Source organism: Lagenorhynchus albirostris, chromosome 1 (assembly GCF_949774975.1).
Source record: "Lagenorhynchus albirostris chromosome 1, mLagAlb1.1, whole genome shotgun sequence".
In the NCBI taxonomy this organism is placed as follows: Eukaryota; Metazoa; Chordata; class Mammalia; order Artiodactyla; family Delphinidae; genus Lagenorhynchus; species Lagenorhynchus albirostris.
Window position 1 is genome coordinate 25,688,889 of NC_083095.1, and position 18,455 is coordinate 25,707,343.

The 18,455-nt window shown below is 49.0% G+C and overlaps 1 protein-coding gene across 7 annotated transcripts in view; it reads right to left on the reverse strand.

Annotated features, from left to right (window-relative positions):
* TMEM63C (transmembrane protein 63C) overlaps positions 1 to 18,455 on the reverse strand; it is a 70,174-nt gene that overhangs the window by 44,553 nt on the left and 7,166 nt on the right. For all 7 annotated transcript variants that reach the window (XR_009536928.1, XM_060129655.1, XM_060129605.1 and 4 more), the window contains exon 2: positions 11,846 to 11,987. The gene's annotated coding sequence lies outside the window, so the exon portion shown is untranslated. The remainder of the gene's footprint in view (positions 1 to 11,845; positions 11,988 to 18,455) is intronic.

Below are 18,455 nucleotides of genomic sequence, written 5' to 3' on the forward strand. Positions count from 1 at the left end.
AGTAGTCCCATCCTGGCTGCAGGTGAGAGGATGCGAATTCATGGCTCCAGTAGTCCCATCCTGGCTGTGGCTGAGGAGCAGTTTGGCTAGTGGGTCAGTTCTGTTCTGTTTTAAAGACTCAGGTTCTAACTCTTCTGGTGATTTTATGAGCATGTAATTCTCTGGTTTAAATTCTATTTGCTTTAAGTTCTTAAAGTGGTTTTTGCTTCCTGTACTAACAACAGGTAGGTACTATTATTATCCCATCTTGGGCACAGAGAATCTCAGGCACAGAGAGGTTAAGTGACCAGCCTAGTTCAGGCAGCCAGTGAGCAGTGGGACCTGAGCCCAGGACATCCACCTACCCAGCCCCCTCCTAATCATTTTGCTGTGCGCCACCCCCAAGGCAGAGACCACCAGCAAACATCCCAGCAAACAGGAATAAAGCCCCCAGGCTAAATACAGAAGCTAAATGGAGAAAAGAAAAAGATGACAAAGAATTCTGGAAACGAACTCCAGGCCTGAGTGGACACAGCTCACGACAAATCCTCAGAAGAAGGGGAAGGAGACGACACAGATGCTTGTGAAGGGCCAGGCATGGCACTGGTGCCTTCGTATGTTTATCTCACTGACCATCACTCACACCTCACGAGCAAGCTAAGAGGTAGCAGCCTAAAATGTAGGTACCATCAGTATCCCCATTTTAAAGGTAGAGAAACTGAGGCTCAGAGAGCTCAAGTAATGGGCCTAAAGCTACACAGCTGGAGAGAGACAGAGGCAGGATTGCAATCTAAGGGTCTGGTTCTACTACATCATGTGATCTCTGAAGGCACAACTGGGGAGAGAGCTGCTTTGCCCATTCCAGGAGGGCCGTATTCCTGGGGTACAGGAAGACAGGCCCCCCCCCACATCTGTACTACATCCAAGGGACTCTCCACTAACAGGGAGGAAAGGCTGCGGTGGGCAGAGGGAGCTGCAGCACAGCCAGGGGAGATGGTAGCCATTTGGACCCAGGATGGAGGCTGAGTGCGCCGACTTCCCCCTCACCCGTCTTACCTCTGGGACCTCCATAGGAGGCCCTCTTCTTGCTGGGAAGGTTCCTTCCCTTGCCCACCAGACCCTGCACCCCAACCCAGGGCTCATGCCTTTTTGCCTATGGCCCCCAAGTCGGTGAGCAGCCATGATCATGTCCAAATGGGGCTGGGGGCAGGGGCGAGGCAGTGATGGGGATGTGTTCGACACCAGCCCCTGGGAGCTGGGCAGTGACAGGGGGACACTGGGAGATGGAGGGGCAACTGCCTACTTGTGCCAAAAAGACGAAGTAGGAAGTAAAAACAGGATATAATGATGTTAAACTAGATGATTTCAATTCTAAACGAAAGGCGGGGGATGGGGGGAGAATAAAAAACCAAAATAATGCCTGTAGAAAAAAAGACCAGTTATCCCTGGGTGGTGAGACTATGTTCTTTCACTGGTCTTTAAAAAATTTTTCTGAATTTGAAAAACTATTGAATATGAGCATGAATTATTATTTATAATTAGAAAAAATCATATGTTAAAAGGCAGGCTTGATATTTCTAAGCCTACCTACAATCAGCTTCCCTTCAGCCTTCGGCATCAAACCCTTCTTCTTCCCCCCCTCAAGTGTCCACATTTTGACCAGCTGCCACTCAAGCTTGTCAGGGGGGTCAAGGGGGTAGTGCGGGGGGCAGGGGCCTGGCCCTCGGGGTGATAAGCGGTCCAGGGGTTCCTGTGCAGGCTGCCTGCTCAGAAAGAAGACTCAAGGCCTGAATCTGAGGCCGCCTTCTCCTCCCTCCAACCGCAGGGCCTGGCTTGGCCAGGCGCAGGAAGGTCAAGGCTTGACCTTGCACCACGTGGGCCAAGGGAGCCGCCAGGCCCCTGGGGGTCAGCCTGGAAGCCGAGGCAGCTCAGTAGCTCCTCTGGCAGCTGCGGTGCTGACCGCAGTGTGAAGACCCAGGTGCAGTGATCAGGGAGGGGGCTCCGTGGCTCCCCAGCCCAGTTCTCACCTGCGCAGGCGGGGGCCAGCCTGCCCTGTCCCCTGCTCAGCCCCTCCCTTCTTCCCCAGCCCACCCCAATCAATCAGTGGAAGATGGGGACCACTTGGCGGATGGTCTGAACCTAGATTCCCATGGGGAAGGGAACAAAAGAGACACAGGAGCCTCCTGGGCTGGGCCTGACCTCTGGGCTGTCTCTGAGGTGCCCGACAGGCTCTGGTGCACACTCCCTTCCAGGTTATGAAGTGTGTTTACAGCCATCATCCCACCTGACCCCCAACAGCCCTGTGGGGGCAGGAGTGATGACTGTCCCCATCTTACCAATGAGGATGCTGAGGCCCAGAGAGGGTGAGGAGCCTGCCCAGGGTCACACAGCCAGCAGTGGTAAAGCAGATGCAGGTGGGAGTCTGAAGCCAGCGCCTGAGCTTTTCCACAGCTCACTGCTCCTTCTGACATCTGAGCTCTTGACTCCTGGCCTGCTCCAGGGGGAGGACCCCTTGGCCCCAGGGACTCCTCCAGTCTTAACTCCCCCCTCTCCCTCTAAGAAGCCTCAGTTCCAGCAGATGGGTAGACCCCTGTCCCTCAAAGGCCTTGGCTTTCTCTGCCCACTCCATTCTTCCGCTTTGTGGAAAGGCCTCGTGAGCCTCCCCACGACAGGACGCTCTACTGTCAAGCCAGCTCAGCTCCGCTTCCTCCAGGCACCCTGGGTCTCAGAAATTTCATCCTCCCCTCAACTCTTAGAGCCCTCACTTATCCTTTCTAGAGTTCTCTAAGGGTAGTAGGTGCTAAAGAGAATGAGATGTGTCTCTCGCTTTGCCAACCTCATCCTGGAAGGGACGTGACAAAGGCCTTGCTTGGCTAAGAGGCAATTATAATATATAGTGTGTAAAAAGGGCTGCCACAGGGGCAGGACTCACCGTGAGGGGAGCTGAGCCCAATCTGGAGTGTCTAGGGACCCTTCCAGGATCAGGGGAGCCTAAGTTGTCCTGCAGGTCATGATGGACTCTGTTGGAAGGGCTCTCTGTAGCTCTCCTTAACTTGGCCAACAAGGTCTGCCTATGGCTCTAGCTTCGTCTCACCCAACTCTCCCCTCATTTCCATCCCCTGGCCCCTCTGTCTGTCCCTCAATGCCTGTAGCATGCCACCTTCCCTCTTGCCACAGGGCCTTTGCATATGCTCGTCCTCCTACCTGGAATGTTCCCCTTCCCATGAGTTAACTCGTTCTCCCACTAGCTGATCTCAGCTCAATTTTTGCTTCCTTAGGGAAGAACTCCAGACCAGGTCAAGCCCACACATTCCATCCTGGGAGACAGACATAGGGGGCATTTAGATGTGGGTCCCTAGGGAGAGCTAGACTCCTTGGGTCCAAATCCTGCCTCTGCTGTTTACTAGCTTCATGTCTTTAGGTGAGTGTCTTAACCTCCCGGGCCTCAGTTTCCTTATTTGTAAAATGAGAATGTTAATAGCATCTACCTTACTGGGTGGATGTGAGGAGTACATGAACCAATTCACGTGAAACACTCAGAACAGTGCCTAGCCCATAGCCATGGCTCAACACAGTGAAGTGTTATTTCCTTGTGAGTACCTAGTACCTCTGATTTTATTTATGGGATGACACAGCAAATGGCTGACTCCCCCGGTGGATGGAAAGCTCCTTGACCACACAGCCCAGGGCTGGATTTGCTCATTATTTTCTCTGCTGTGCTGGGTAGAGCACAGTGCTTTACAAATATTTGTTGAAGAAAGGGACGATTGGCAGTGGGGCTAGGGCGGGTCTCATTTGGCCCCAGGATCTCAAACTCAAGAGTGTTTTGGCTGGAGAGGCTCTTACAAATCCTCTAACCTAAGCCCCTCCTTCCCCAGATGAGCGAAGGTTGCTGCTGGCTAACATTTCCCTGGCTTCCAGTCTCACAGGTCTCCTGCCCAACTCCCTCTCCCCCTGCGTTCTGCTCACTCAGTGGATTGAGGGCATGGTGAAATCTTGGACTGAGGCATCCATTTCTGTCGATTTAGGGGAAAAGAAGTCACACGTCATCTCATATCTGAGGGTTGTGGAAAAAAATACATGCCCACCACAGCCTTGTGAAGCTGCAGGCTTCCATTCAACCTGAGTTATTGCCGTAATTCCCGTCTCCGTGGTAACAAGGCCAGACTAAGCCTTCAGCTAGCGGAGACTGGGCAAAAGGCTTGTCTGCAGCAAGACCCCATCCCCCAGCCTAAGATGCCAGCAGTGTTGTTCTCTCTTCAGTCTCTTCCCTGATGGATTCCTCTGCAGGAGTCCTGGGTGGACTGAGAGAGGAGGGCAGGGGAGATGCAGCCACAGCAGAGGCCCCAGTCCATCCCAGAGTCAGCCCCAGTTAGAGCCGGGATGAAGGCGCCTGCAGCAGAAGCAAATAGACTGGATGCTACTGGGTGCTGTCCTACCCCAGCTGTGTCTGCTGCCACAGGGGCTCTGGTGGATGGTGCCACATGCTGGGGGAGACAGAGAGACCCAAGGCTCTGCAGCCGGGAGGCTGAGCCCTAGTCCATGCAGACCAACCAGCTGTTGACGATTCGCTGGTGTGCAGACAGAGCCAGCCTTAACTGAACACCTGCTCTGTGCCCGGCACTGGACTAGGAAGTGGGGAGGAAAGACACATAGCAGACGGACCTGCCCTCAGTGAGCTCACAGTCAGGCCAGAGCACACAATCAGAACAAAGAGGAACAGGTGCTCTGTTCAGTGAAGAAAGCAAGATGCAGATGCCATCTCCCATGCACCTGCCTGCGTCTGGACTTTCTCCAGAAGGAGACTCAAGGAACTCTTGACAGTGGTTGTCTCCTGGGAGAGGAATACCACCTGGGGGGTGGAGGCCGAGGCAGGGAGAGGAAGGCTTTCTTTTCATGATATTTTCATGTTAATTTTTGGATTTTGTACTAAGTTCACATCTAACCAAATTAAACCAAAAAAAGCAAAACAAAGATGAAAAGCACCACGTGACAGGTACCACAATAGGGTGTGAACTTTGTGCTGGGCTCGGGGAGGAGGAACCGGCAGCTCTGACATCAAGGGACTCAGAGTTCTCATCTGCAAGGGGTGTGTGTGTGTATCTGTGTGGGTCTGTCTCTGTACCTGTGTGTTTGGGATGTGTGGACCTACTGGGTTGAATAGTGTCCCTCCAAAGTTCATGTCCACCTGGAACCACAGAATATGACCTTATTTATGTAACTGTATATGGTGATGGATGTTAACCGGATGCTAACTGGACTTACTGTGGTGATCATTTTGCAATATAAGCAAATATCCAATCATTATGTAGTATATCTGAAACTCATATAATGTTATCAATTATACCTCAACAACTGGGGCTTCCCTGGTGGCTCAGTGGTTAAGAATCCGCCTGCCAATGCAGGGGACACGGTTCGAGCCCTGGTCCGAGAAGATCCCACATGCCGCGGAGCCACTAAGCCCGTGCACCACAACTACTGAAGCCCGCGGTGAGACAACTACTGAAGCCCGCGCACCTAGAGCCCGTGCTCTGCAACAAGAGAAGCCACCATAACAATAAGCCTGCGCGCTGCAATGAAGAGTAGCCCCCGCTCGCCACAACTAGAGAAAGCCCGCGCGCAGCAACGAAGACCCAACACAGCCAAAAATAAACAAATAAAATAAATAAATGTATTAAAAAAACTTATACCTCAACTAAAGAGAAAGAATACACCCTTATTTTAAAACAGGATCTCTGCAGAGATAGTTAGTTAAAATGAAGCCATACTAGATTAGGGTGGGCCCTAAATTCAGTGACTGGTGTCCTTACAATAAGGCTACATGGAGACACACAGAGAAGAAAACCATGTGACGACAGAGGAACAGACAAGCAAAGGAACACCCAGGGCTGTCAGCAACCACCAGAAGCTGGAAGAGGCAAGGAAGGATTCTTCCCCAGAGCCTGCAGAGGGAGCGCGGCCCTTCCAACAGCTCGATTCTGGACTTACAGCCTCCAGAACTACGAGAGAACAGATGTCTGTGAAGTCACCCTGTTTATGGTAAGTTGTCACAGCTGCCCTAGGAAATGAATACAATAGGTCTATGCATTTGTGTTTGTGTATTCTGAGGTGTGTGTATCAATGGGTTTTGAACGTGTGTGTATCTGTGTATGTTTTGGCGGGTATTTGGATGTGCTTGGGAAAGTGTTTATGACTGTAATTTGAATCTTGGGTGCTTGTGTGCGTTTTGGGGTGCATGCGTGTTTACGTGTTCATATATGTGTAGTTGAGTTATGTGTGTGCGTTTACGTATGTGTGTATGTGTGTTTTGGTGTGTTTGCGGGCATATGTGTATACAGCCAATGATCTATCTCTAGGGTCTCGCTCAGCCCTACCATTCCAGGAGCCTGCCCTGGGGCCCCTGCTCTAGAGGCTGGCCTCCAGAGGATGCAGGCCAGTGGTCGTGGAGAGGCACTAGCTTCAGGCTAGGTTGGAGCAGCAGAGCCACCTGGGAAAGGGGAGGTCCGTGGGGAGAGTGTCCTCCATTGCGCCTGTCCTGTCGGCCTAAGGGTTTCAAGGTCAGGATGTAGGTCTAGCAGGAGCCATACTCTGGGGGCCTAGCCTGACAGCCTTCTTGGAAGCCTTCGGCAGAACAGAGGCCCCTGAGAGAGAGACCCCCTCCCGTGAATCTGAGTTACTTTGAAACATTAGAGCAGTGGTTCTCAAACTTCGGTACGTCAGCATCACCTGGAGGGCTTGTTACACCACAGATGGTTGGGCCCCACCCCAGAGTGTCTGATGCACTAGGTCTGGGGTGGAACCTGAGAATTTGCGTCTCGAGTAAATTCTTGGGTGATGCCGACACTGCTGGACCTGGGACCTCGTTTTGAGAATCACTGTGTTAGACCACACGACAGGGGATGGGGTTCCTCTTCCCCCTTGCGTAGGCCTTGCAGCAGGCTTCCAGCTCTTTTAGGACAGGCCCTGGACAAGTCAGGGCTGGCAGGCTTAATCCTATTCTCACAGTCTGTCTCTCACAGTTACCCACCTGTCACTCAGGAAATCATTTATTCAGCAAAATAATGGGCTCTGTTCCCTGCACTTAAGGCACTTACAGTCTAGGCACAAGATTCTGGTGGGTACACAGACCCCCAAAGAAACCACGACACGTCTGCATAAGTGGACTCAGGAGGGCTGCTGAAGGGATGCTGGGAGCGTTGAGGAGGAGCCCGTGACTGAGCCTGGGGCAATCTGGAAAGGCTGCCTGGGGCAGGTTCCAGCCAAGGCAGCTCTTAAGGGAAGAACAGCAGTAGCTACACTAATTGAAAGCTTACTGCCAGGTACTGTGCTAAGACTTTGCAAGCATGAGCTCTTTCAATCCTCACAACAATCCCCAAACGGGAACTATTGTCACTGAAGGGAGATCTGAGCCCAGTCTGCAGCCTCATTCCCAGCCTCGAGGATCTATGGGGATCCTGACCTGAAGGAGGAGCTGTGGTGTGGAGGCCGGGGCAGGACATTCCAGGAGGAGACCATGTGTGCATCCCTGCAGAGAGGGTGGTGGGCTCAGATTGTGTCCAGGCCTTCCTGCTGGAAAGGCACCAGCCCTCCGTCGGGGCAGCAGTCTAGGGAGGGACAGCCCGCTGGCTGCCTTGCCGCCTTGGGCAGGAGCTGGACAGAGGCAGAGGGAGGGTGCTCTCTCTCTGAGTGCAGCTGCTCCAGTGAACGGTGGGAGCCTCATGGCAGAGGCTGCAGGTCTGCCTCACGTGGCTTCACTTGGCCGGGGCCAAAGTGGGGACACAGGGGCCTGAGACTCCCAGTGCTGCAGGGGTGCGGCCCGCTATGTACAGACTTGTTTGTGATGAAGTTTAGCCCTGAAGACAGGCTGAGGGGTGACTGGCTGGCACAACCTCCATGACTTCGCGTGGCCCCCAGGCAGCCTCTGTGTGGCTCTCGGGGTCCCTGACCTCCTCAAGTAGAGCACAAGCCCCCAGGCCAGGGGCCAGCCTCCTTACAACCTTGCTCCTGCCCCTTGGGTGAGGGGTAAGGAAAGCCACTCTGAGCCATGCTAAATGAGTACTCAAATAGTGACCTGAATCCAGAGGATGGAGCCAGAGGAAATGAGCTCCAGCCGCAGCAAAAGGTATTCTAGTTAGAAACCAAGAAGCACTGGCCTAGGATGCTCACGAGAGAAGAGAGACCTTCTTCTGGGGAAGAAGAGGGGCCTAACCTTGTGTCTTTGACAGTTCGCCTGTCTGGGAAAAATATGGTGGGGAGTTATCTCTCCCCTTCCTTCACTAGCTTCTCCATCAAATCTTACCTACATTTTAGTTCCTTCTCTCCTTTCCTGCTCACCTCCCATTTCTGCCTTCTTTGTCTGAGTAGGCAAAGGCTCTCTCAGCTTGTCTCAGTGTTGCTGCGGGCCTTTGAGCCTGGGCACACTCAACTCAGCCAATGTTCACTCAGCCCTGTATCTGCTGGGCTCTGCCTGTCAGGTGGGAGATCAGACAGTTAAACCAGTGCCCACACCCAAGGCAGCATAAGGGCCACGCAACGAGAAAGGTGCAAGCCAAGGTGATGGGGCTAAAAGACCACAGCCTCAGGGGCCAGGGAAGGCTTCAGAGAAAGGCACGTGGGATTCCTAGGCTGGCAGAAACCAGTGGGGGCAGGGGCAGTTCAAGCAGAGGGGACAAATGAGTGGAGAAGGGAAGCATAGCATGGAATATTCCAGAAATAGCAGGTAGACTGGCTTGGCTACAAAAGTGGGGTGGGAAGAATCTTGTAAGATAATAGGCAGGTTGGGGACCATGAGGTCCTGAATTTCAGGCTGAATGATTTGCACTTGATTGTGCAGGCAGTAGGGAGCTATTGAAGGTTTCGGAGGAAGAGCATGACATTATCTGGGCTGAGACTGGAAGGGATTCTAGATTTTGCTCCTCTGTCAGGAGCTCCCGAAAGGCACCTGGCCCTGATTCTGAGTCCACAGACTTCTCAGGGGTTCCCAAGGGGATCAGACAACTGGTGTTTCAAATGTCACCTTTTTGGTGAGGCCTATCCTGATGACCTTATTTAATAACTCAATTTCCCCAGCACTCCCCATCCCCTTTGCCTTCTTTGTTTTCCCATCACATTCATTGCCTTCTAACATACTTCATCCATGGTTTACGCTGTTTATTGTCTGCCCCACCCTCATTAGAATGCAGGCCTCTTGAGGGCAGGGTCCATGTCTGTTTTACTTGCTGCTGAATGTTCCAGTGCCTAGCATAGTGCCTGGAATCCCAAAAAATCCATTCATGTGTGGAATGAATCAAGAGAAAAATACCACCCAGCATGAACCAGCACAGTCTGGTTTGTTTCCTCCCTGTCACTTCGCTCCTGGCTTCCTAAGCTTGGCAGTGCCTGAGTGGAAAAATCTCTGAGAAAATCAGACAGAATTCTGCTTCTTCCCTGCTGCGCCTCTCACCCTTGCCAGGAGTCTGAGAAGATTTGGACTGTTCCTTCTTCCTTATGCTGCCCAAAATGCCACCACTTCCCTTCATCTTGGAGTGGGGGCCAGTCGAGGAAAATTTCAGTTAAGGGAAGCAAGAAGCTTGCAGGACTAAGGCAACCCCACTCGGTAGCCTGGAAGAACAACTCGGATGGACTCATCAGAATAACTGCACATTAACGAGCTTCCACCACTGCATGCACTATACAGGGGCTCTAGGCATTTTGTTCCATTCTGACCGCCCATCAGCCCTATGGAGTGGGAATTATCCTCCCATGTTACAGATGGAAAAATAGAGGCTCAGAGAAGCTAATGGATAAGGCCAAGTTCTTCCCACCAGATGAGGAGCCCCATTTTGAACATGGATCTATCCTCCTCCAACCCAGTGCTTGCTCCTCCATGGCACATGGCCTCTCTTCTGCCGGACAAGCAGCTGAGATGCGCGGAGCAGAGCGGAGCTTGCTGAGTTCTCTGTCCAAGGTGCCACATCATGGGTGGTCTCTGTTGGCCTCGGGCTTCCCACCTGAGCTATGGAAGCTGAAGTTTTGGCCACGTCCCAATGATGAACGAGGACAATGACGTCACACCTGCCACCTGGCCTGAGCTCATCAGGGTGTGAACACTGCCCATTCTGGCCCGTGGCCAGGCGTCCTCTCCTCACTCCGGTGTGCACCATGAGAGCTGGAGTCCAAAAGAGGGCTCCCTGGCTTTGCGGCCCCAGCAGATGCAGGGAAACCAAACCTACCCCTGGGTACAGATCGAGCGCCCAACAGATCTAGCTCCCCACCAGTGGGGAGGCCAAAGAGCTTGGATCAAAACCCCAGCTGTGGGTTCCCAGCCGAGGAACGCAGTTAACCTACCTGGAGGGTAGAAACTCTCTCTCTCAGCAAACATTCAGCAGTCACTAAATAGGCAATGGGGAGCCACGGATGATTTTAGAGCAGGGGAGTGAGATGACTGCGCGGTGGTTTAGGGAGGTGAATCAGGCAGCAAAGCATGGTTGGGGGAGAACAGGCTTTCGTAATGATCCGAGCTAACGTGTTAAGCACTCACTTACTGAGTGCTAGAGTTGTTTCAAGTGCTTTACAGATATCAACTTTTCTCTTCATAGTAACCCTAGGGGGTAGTACGTTGTTATTCCCATTTTACAGATGAGAAGACTGATGTGTAGAGAAATTCCAAGGCTAGTAGGTGGTGGAGCTGGGAGCTGAACTCACCTGGCTCCCAAGCCTGCCTCCTTTACCATTATTTGATGCTGCCTCTCGCAGTGATCTGGCTTGGGGGAACAAGGGTCCAGCATGGCCTGGGCGGTGGGCAGGGCCAAAGGAAGAGAAGTGGAACACTGCCTGCGGTTTAGACCCCTTGCCGTGGAGGGCTCTCACAAGGCCGGACCAGGAGAGTACAAGGGAGATGTGAACATCAAGCACTTTGATCTGAACTGAAAAGAACTATAGCTCATCACTTTTATTGATAAAAGCAACAATCACAATGTTCTTGGCCAAGAGCCCATACAGGATAACTTCTTTCATGGAAAAGAAATTTTAGAGACTCTCAGACAAAGAAATCTTATCACAGTTATAGCCTCCCTTGACTATCCAATCCTTTCTTGGTTTTATGTATTCACTTATTTACTTAAATAGGAGAGAAAGCCTCACTTTGATGCTAACCTGGCTTTAACACCTTCTAGCTTTGGAGGTCGGATCACCACCAGCGTCCCTTTCGCAAAGGAGGATGAGTTTCTGGGAGTCACCAGGTAGTCACCAGGTAGATGGAAGGAGAGGGAGGGAGCAGGGGCTCAGGGTGGCTGAGGCCGTGTGGGGAGGAGGCAGCTGCACCCAGGAAGGGCCCTGAGACCCAGGGCTTCCTGTGCTGTTTTAACAAGATTACGCTTGATTCCTCTGAGATGTTCGCCTACACCATTTTAAATGACACTATTCATATAAGTAATGCTTGAGAAGTTAAAAGAAATTGAGGTTGGAACATATCACTGAGTCCTTCCAGCTCCAACAGTCTATGAAGATACCATCTGTCTTAACCTTTTCCCAAGGAAAAATTGTCAAGAGGCAGGGAACTCTCAGAAGAGCCTTGTCAGGCTGGGACTAGGCCCGTTCCCAAACTGGAGTCAGCTGGGCAGGAGCCACTCGGGACTCAGCTAGCAGCTCGGGCTGGGGGCATCCCAACCAGAGCCAGAGAGTCTTTGGCCCCTTTCCCAGGTCTCAGGAGCCAGGGTCACCTGGGACAGTGTCCTTCCTGGCCTCTCCTGTTAGGCTATGGATTTAGGAGGGCTGGGGAGGGCCTTTGCTCAAGCGTTGACTAGACAGCCACGGGCCATGGGCTTGAGGAAGGAGCTGGTGGTAGGGGCTTTGCCCTGCTGGGCAGGAGGATGGCAACAGCACCTACCTGGAGCAGCAGGTGAGGTCGGGGACTCAGGAGATGGGCTGTCACTGGCCCTCCCTCCTCTTAATCAGTCCTCAGGTGCTTCCAAGCGTCCCGGCTGAGTCCCTGCTTAATTCCTGACCACAAAGATGGGTCCTCCAAGGCTCTGTGGCACAGGGACAAAGAAGCGCTCTCAGGGCAGGCGGGCATGGATTCCAGTCCTCCCTGAGCCTCCCTGTGGCTCCTCCCCCAGCCCAAGCAGGCCAGGCCCCTCCCAGGTCCAACATGCTTCTCAGCATGTTCCCACAAGGCCTGACTCAGGGGAGCTCTGATGGGGTGAGGGACACCCAGGATGCAGCCATGACCCCCAGTCTGCCCCCCACCTCCACATCCAGCTGCCTAGCCCTGGGGTGGCTGAGCCAGGAAGCCATCCTTCCTCGCAGATGGGCAAGGGCCCAAAGAGAGGGGGACCATGGACAGAACACTGCACTGGAGTCCCGGCACCTAGGTCCGCTCTGCTACTTCCCCCTGGTGAGCTAAAACACTCCCACTTTCCCTCGGTGGGGTGGAGGCTTCAGCTAGATACACAGACACTGCCTGCAGGGCTGAGCTGGGGAGATCAGAGGGACCCATAACCATCAGGTGACTTCAAGTACGACCAGGATCATCTTGGGGCGGAGGTCTTGCTAAACTGCAGGTTTAAGGGCCCTATCCTAGCCCATCTCCAGGAAGGTGCCTGGGAACATGCATTTTAACAGGTTTCCCACGTGAGTGCAAATGAACTAGGACTCGCTGCACTATGTGCTGGGAAAGGGTCTACAAGTCCAAGGATGAAACTTTGATCACACGCATGAGGGGGTCATCAGTCCCTCCCCTAAAAGCAGCATCATAGGAGCCCAGTCTCTGCAGCAGACTAGTCAGGGGCCCTGGGCAGCCCCTGCAAACCTCTCTGGGTCTCATTTTCCTCGTGGACAAAATGCAGATTGGAGATGACCTCTTGGGCCCTTCCAGGTGTAAAATTATGAATGTAAGGAGAGGTGAACCCACTGAGAAGTAAATTTATAAAGAAAGTTCAGGGAGCATTTTAAGTAGTATTCTCCCTGTATAAATAGTTTTTCTTAAATTCACTTTTTGAATTCTGAAAATAACATACTTACGGTGGGACAAATCAAACCATTCAAAATAATGCAGAATGAAAAGTCTCCCTGCTATTCCAGACCTCTGTTCCACTCCCAAACATAAACATTGTTAACTTTCCTGTTTGTTTTCTTCAAGGATTTTTCCATAAATATTGACAAATATATATCTATGCCTGCATCTTTATTTTAAACCCAACCAGGACCATATTCCCGGTACTCTATCTTTGTCTCTTAGTTAGTATACATCCCACATCTCTGCATACCAAGAGGCAGATCCTTCATTCCTGTAGCAGTTCATAATGTTCCACTGAAGGACGCACTATGATTTACACGAATCTGTCCTTGTTGGTGGACGTTTAGATTGTTTCTACATTTTTGCTGCACAAACAAAGCTGCAGTAAACAGCTTTGGTTATACATCTTTGTGCATAAGTGTGAGGTTAGCTGTAGGATAAATCCCTAGGCGTAAGGAGTCAAAAGTTAGGTGGATCTAAAATTCTGATATTGCCAAATTGTCCTCCAAAGACGATGAACCAGTTTGCGCTGCCCAGCCACACGTGAAGAGTGCCTGTTACCCCACCACCACCCTTGACAACACTGTGAATTATCGAAGTTTTAAACTTTGCCAATATGCAAGTTGAAAACGGCAACTTGTTTCAATGTGTAATTCTTTAAATATCAGAAAGGGCAGGCATTATTTTCACGTTTATTGATTGACTGACCTTTGCATTTATTTTTCTGTGAACTATGTTCTTTCTAATTTATCTTACTGATTTTTAAGAGGTTTTTCTAAATTAAGGCAATTAACTTTTACGTGTGTTACAAATTGTCATTTGTCTCTTTTTTTAACTTTATTTATGGCATCTTTTGTTTACAGAAATTTCAGATTTTTCTGTAGTCAAAAGTATTTCCTGGGGCTTCCCTGGTGGCACAGTGGTTAAGAATCCGCCTGCCAGTGCAAGGGACACAGGTTCGACCCCTGGTCCAAGAAGATCCCACATGCCACAGAGCAACTAAGACTGTGCGCCACAACTACTGAGCCCGCGTGCCACAACTACTGAAGCCCACATGCCTAGAGCCCGTGCTCTGCAACAAGAGAAGCAACTGCAGTGAGGAGCCCGTGTACCACAATGAACAGCGGCCCCCGCTTGCCACAACTAGAGAAAGCCTGTGCGCAGCAATGAAGACCCAACACAACCAAAAATAAATAAATAAAACAAAATAAATTTTATAATAAAAAAAAGTATTTCCTACTAGAGGATCCTAAAAATATTTGCCCATGTTTTCCAATAGTATTAGGATTTTTTTTTCTTTTTAATTTTCTTTCTAGAATTTGTTTTGGTGTTTCAAGTGTGGTAGGCCAGCTTTCTTTCTTTCTCCAAAGGGCTAATTGTCTCAAAGTCATGTTTGGATAATTCATTTTCTGCCCGTCACCCCTCTACATTCAAAATCTCAGTTTAACTACGTATTAGGATAGATAACAAAGAGTCAAGTGCTGAGTCAAATGCCAACTTCACTGGATCCAGGAGAAGTTACCTAACCTTCCTGTGCCTCAGTCTCCTTGTCTAAAAATGGGGTTAACCGAATTATGTAGGGGAAAATAGAGGGAAACAAAGTATTGTGGGGATTTTCAGGCAGTTCACTAAGAAAAATATTATATTATTTCTATGGATTTTAGGATATGTGTGGTACTTGTCAGCTTTCTGACACATTATTTGATATAATTTCATTTCTCATTCTAAATAAATAAATATTTCTAACTTTGGGAAGAAATGAGGACAACAATAGCACCATCTGCTTAGGGTTATTATGAGACTTCAATGACTTATTTCAGAAAAAGGATGTAGAAAGATGAAACTATGAGACTCACCTTCGCTGTAAAGACACACAGAGGCTATAAGTGAAAGGACGGAAGAAGATATTCCATGCAAATGGTAAACAAAAGAGACCAGGGGTGGCCACACTTATATCAGATAAAACAGACTTTAGGTCAAAAGCTGCCACAAGAGACAAAGAAGGATATTATATAATAATAAAAAGTCAATTCCCCAGGAAGAAATAACAATTATAAATATATATGCACCTAACAGCAGAGCACCCAAATATATGAAGAAAGCATTGACAGAATGGAAGGGAGGACTAGAAACACAATAATAGTGGGAGATTTCAATAAACCTCTTTCAATAATGGGTAGAACAACCAGACAGAAGATGAATAAGGAAACAGAGGACTTGGATATATTCAACACTATAGACCAACTGGACCCAATGGACATATATAGAACACTCCACCCAACAGCAGCAGAATACACCTTCTTCTCAAGGGCACACAGAACATTCTCCACGATAGATCACATGTTAGGCTACAGGTGAGGGCCACAGAACAGTGCCTGGCACATGGGAATTACTATATGTTGGTGATTACTATTATCATCACCACATAGTAAACGTGCTTGGGTCTTTGTCTAGATATACTTTTTTGTTTCATTGATATGTGAGGCAGTTCCATCACTCGACAAATATCTATAATTATGTGTGAAGCCCTGTTCTAAGTAAGTGTTGGGAACCAGGAGTGAGCAGCAGTAATAAGAGCTGTTCCTGCCCCCTCGGGCTAGACTCACCTCTAGTTATTTTTAGCACTTTTACTGATATAAAAAATATTTTTTTCACTATATATATAGATATATATAGATATATATCTATAGATATATATATATTTTTTTTTTTTTTTTTTTTTTGTGGTACGCAGGCCTCTCACTGTTGTGGCCTCTCCCATTGCGGAGCACAGGCTCCGGACGCGCAGGCTCAGCGGCCATGGCTCACGGGCCCAGCCGCTCCGCGGCATGTGGGATCTTCCCGGACCGGGGCGCAAACCCGTGTCCCCTGCATCAGCAGGTGGACTCCCAACCACTGCGCCACCAGGGAAGCCCCATTATATTTTAAAAGAGGCTAAAGTTTATATACAGGAAAATGATACATTTTTGTTCTTAATACTTATTAGCAGCCATCTTAGTATATTCCATTATTATTTCTAATAGTTTTTCAGTGGACTATCTTCTTTTTTCTCCAGATGGCCAATCTCATCATCTACAATTTAAATTGATAAACTGGCCTCCTTTTATAACTCACATTTTCAAACTTTGTATTGGCTTGTACTTCTAGGGAAGTGTTAAAGAATGAAGGTAACGGTGGTCACTTGTTCCTTGTAGGTATGTCTTTGTACACCCATATACACATACATACACAAACACATAAAATGTTAAGCAATACCCATCTATTCCTATTAAGTAAGAGTTAAAATCAGGGACATATGTTGAACTTTATCAAATGCCTTTTAAGTATTTTTAGCATTTTTGGAGCTGCTTATATGATTTTTCATCTCTTTTGAACTGTTAGTTTGTTCAATGATATTAATAGTTCTCCTAATATTGAATCTATATCTCTGGAATATAACCCCACTTGCTTGTGGTATATTCATTTTTTAAACATAAGGTTGTGTGAGTCTATCTGTTTCTAGTAATTTATGAATTTTGCACCAATATTCATAAATGAGACTTTTTGTAGCACTTTATCTCTTTTTCGCGTGTGTGCTGTTTTTGTCAGTGTTGTGCTGGCTTCATAGACTCCTCTGGAATCTTTCCTTCTCTGTGATCTGGCGCAGTTGGTGCAGTTTAAATAACATTGGAATCATCTCTTCCTTGAAGCTTTGATAGAAATTAAGAGCTATCTAAACCTGGGGTTTTGGGAGTGGAGTTTTATGAAAACTCAGTTTCTTCCATGATTATTGGTCTGTTGGGGTTTTCTAGTTCTTCTGGGGTCAAACTGATGATTTGTATTTTCTCAGAAAACTCTCAGTTTCAGATGGCTTTCAACTTGCATGTGGTCGAGCACAGTATCCTTAAAGAATTCTTTCTGTTTTCTCTGTATCACTGGCTACTTCTCCAATTTAATGTTCAATGTTATGTTTGGCTCATTCCTCCCCCAACTCACATTAGATTATCTGGACTTAAAAAAAATCATAAAGTGACACATGATTTTTTTTTTTCCAGGAGCCTATTTACTATGTGCACAGCCCACAAATAGAGGAGCTAGAATGAGGGATGAGGATGAGGAAAGTAGCAGGGGAGGGGCAGCTTGATAAACATTTGAAAAGTGCAAAGAGCCTGCCCACCTACTCCCTGGCCTTGAACACCCTACATCTCCTTTCCCCAACTTCCCCCACCCAGTTAAACCCACCAACTCCCACCCTTCCTTCAACACCCAGCTGTCACCTCCTCTTGGAACCTTTCCTGATTTCCCTGGGAAACGTCAGCACCTTTCCTCTGATATCCCAGATTACTCAATTTTTTTTTTAATTTTGAAAAATTTTAGACACAAAAAAGTTAAAAGTATAAAACCAACAAAATTAACAAATGTTAATATTCTGTGGACCTAATCAAACTTACAAGCTTTTGCACAGCGAAGGAAACCATAAAAAAAACAAAAAGACAACCTATGGAATGGGAGAAAATATCTGCAAATGATGTGACAGACAAGGGCTTCATCTCCAAAATATACAAACAGCTCATACAACTCAACAACAAAAAAACAAACAACCCAATTGAAAAATGGGCAAAAGACCTTAATAGACATTACTCCAGAGAAGACCTACAGATGGCCAGTAAGCACATGAAAAAGATGCTCAACATCACTAATCATTAGAGGAATGCAAATCAAAACTGCAATGAGGGGCTTCCCTGGTGGCGCAGTGGTTGAGAGTCCGCCTGCCGATGCAGGGGACGCGGGTTCGTGCCCCGGCCAGGGAGGATCCCACATGCCGCGGAGCGGCTGGGCCCGTGAGCCATGGCCGCTGAGCTTGCGCGTCCGGAGCCTGTGCTCCGCAATGGGAGAGGCCACAACAGTGAGAGGCCCGCGTAACGCAAAAAAAAAAAAAAAAAAAACTGCAATGAGGTACCACCTCACACCAGTCAGAATGGCCATCATTAAAAAGTCTACAAATAACAAACACTCGGGGCTTCCCTGGTGGCACAGTGGTTGAGAGTCCGCCTGCCGATGCAGGGGACGCGGGTTCGTGCCCCGGCCAGGGAGGATCCCACATGCCGCGGAGCGGCTGGGCCCGTGAGCCATGGCCGCTGAGCCTGCGCGTCCGGAGCCTGTGCTCCGCAACGGGAGAGGCCACAACAGTGAGAGGCCCGTGTACCGCAAACAAAACAAAACAAAACAAAACACTGGAGAGGGTGTGGAGAAAAGGGAACCCTCCTACACTGCTGGTGGGAATGTAAGTTGGTGCAGCCACTATGGAAAACAGTATGGAGGTTCCTCAGAAAACTAAAAATAGAATTGCTATATGATCCAGCAATCCCACTCCTGGGCATATACCCAGACAAAACTATAATTCGAAAAGACACATGCACCCCTATGTTCATAGCAGCACTATTCACAGTAGCCAAGTCATGTAAACAACCAAAATGTCTATCGACAGATGAATGGATAAAGA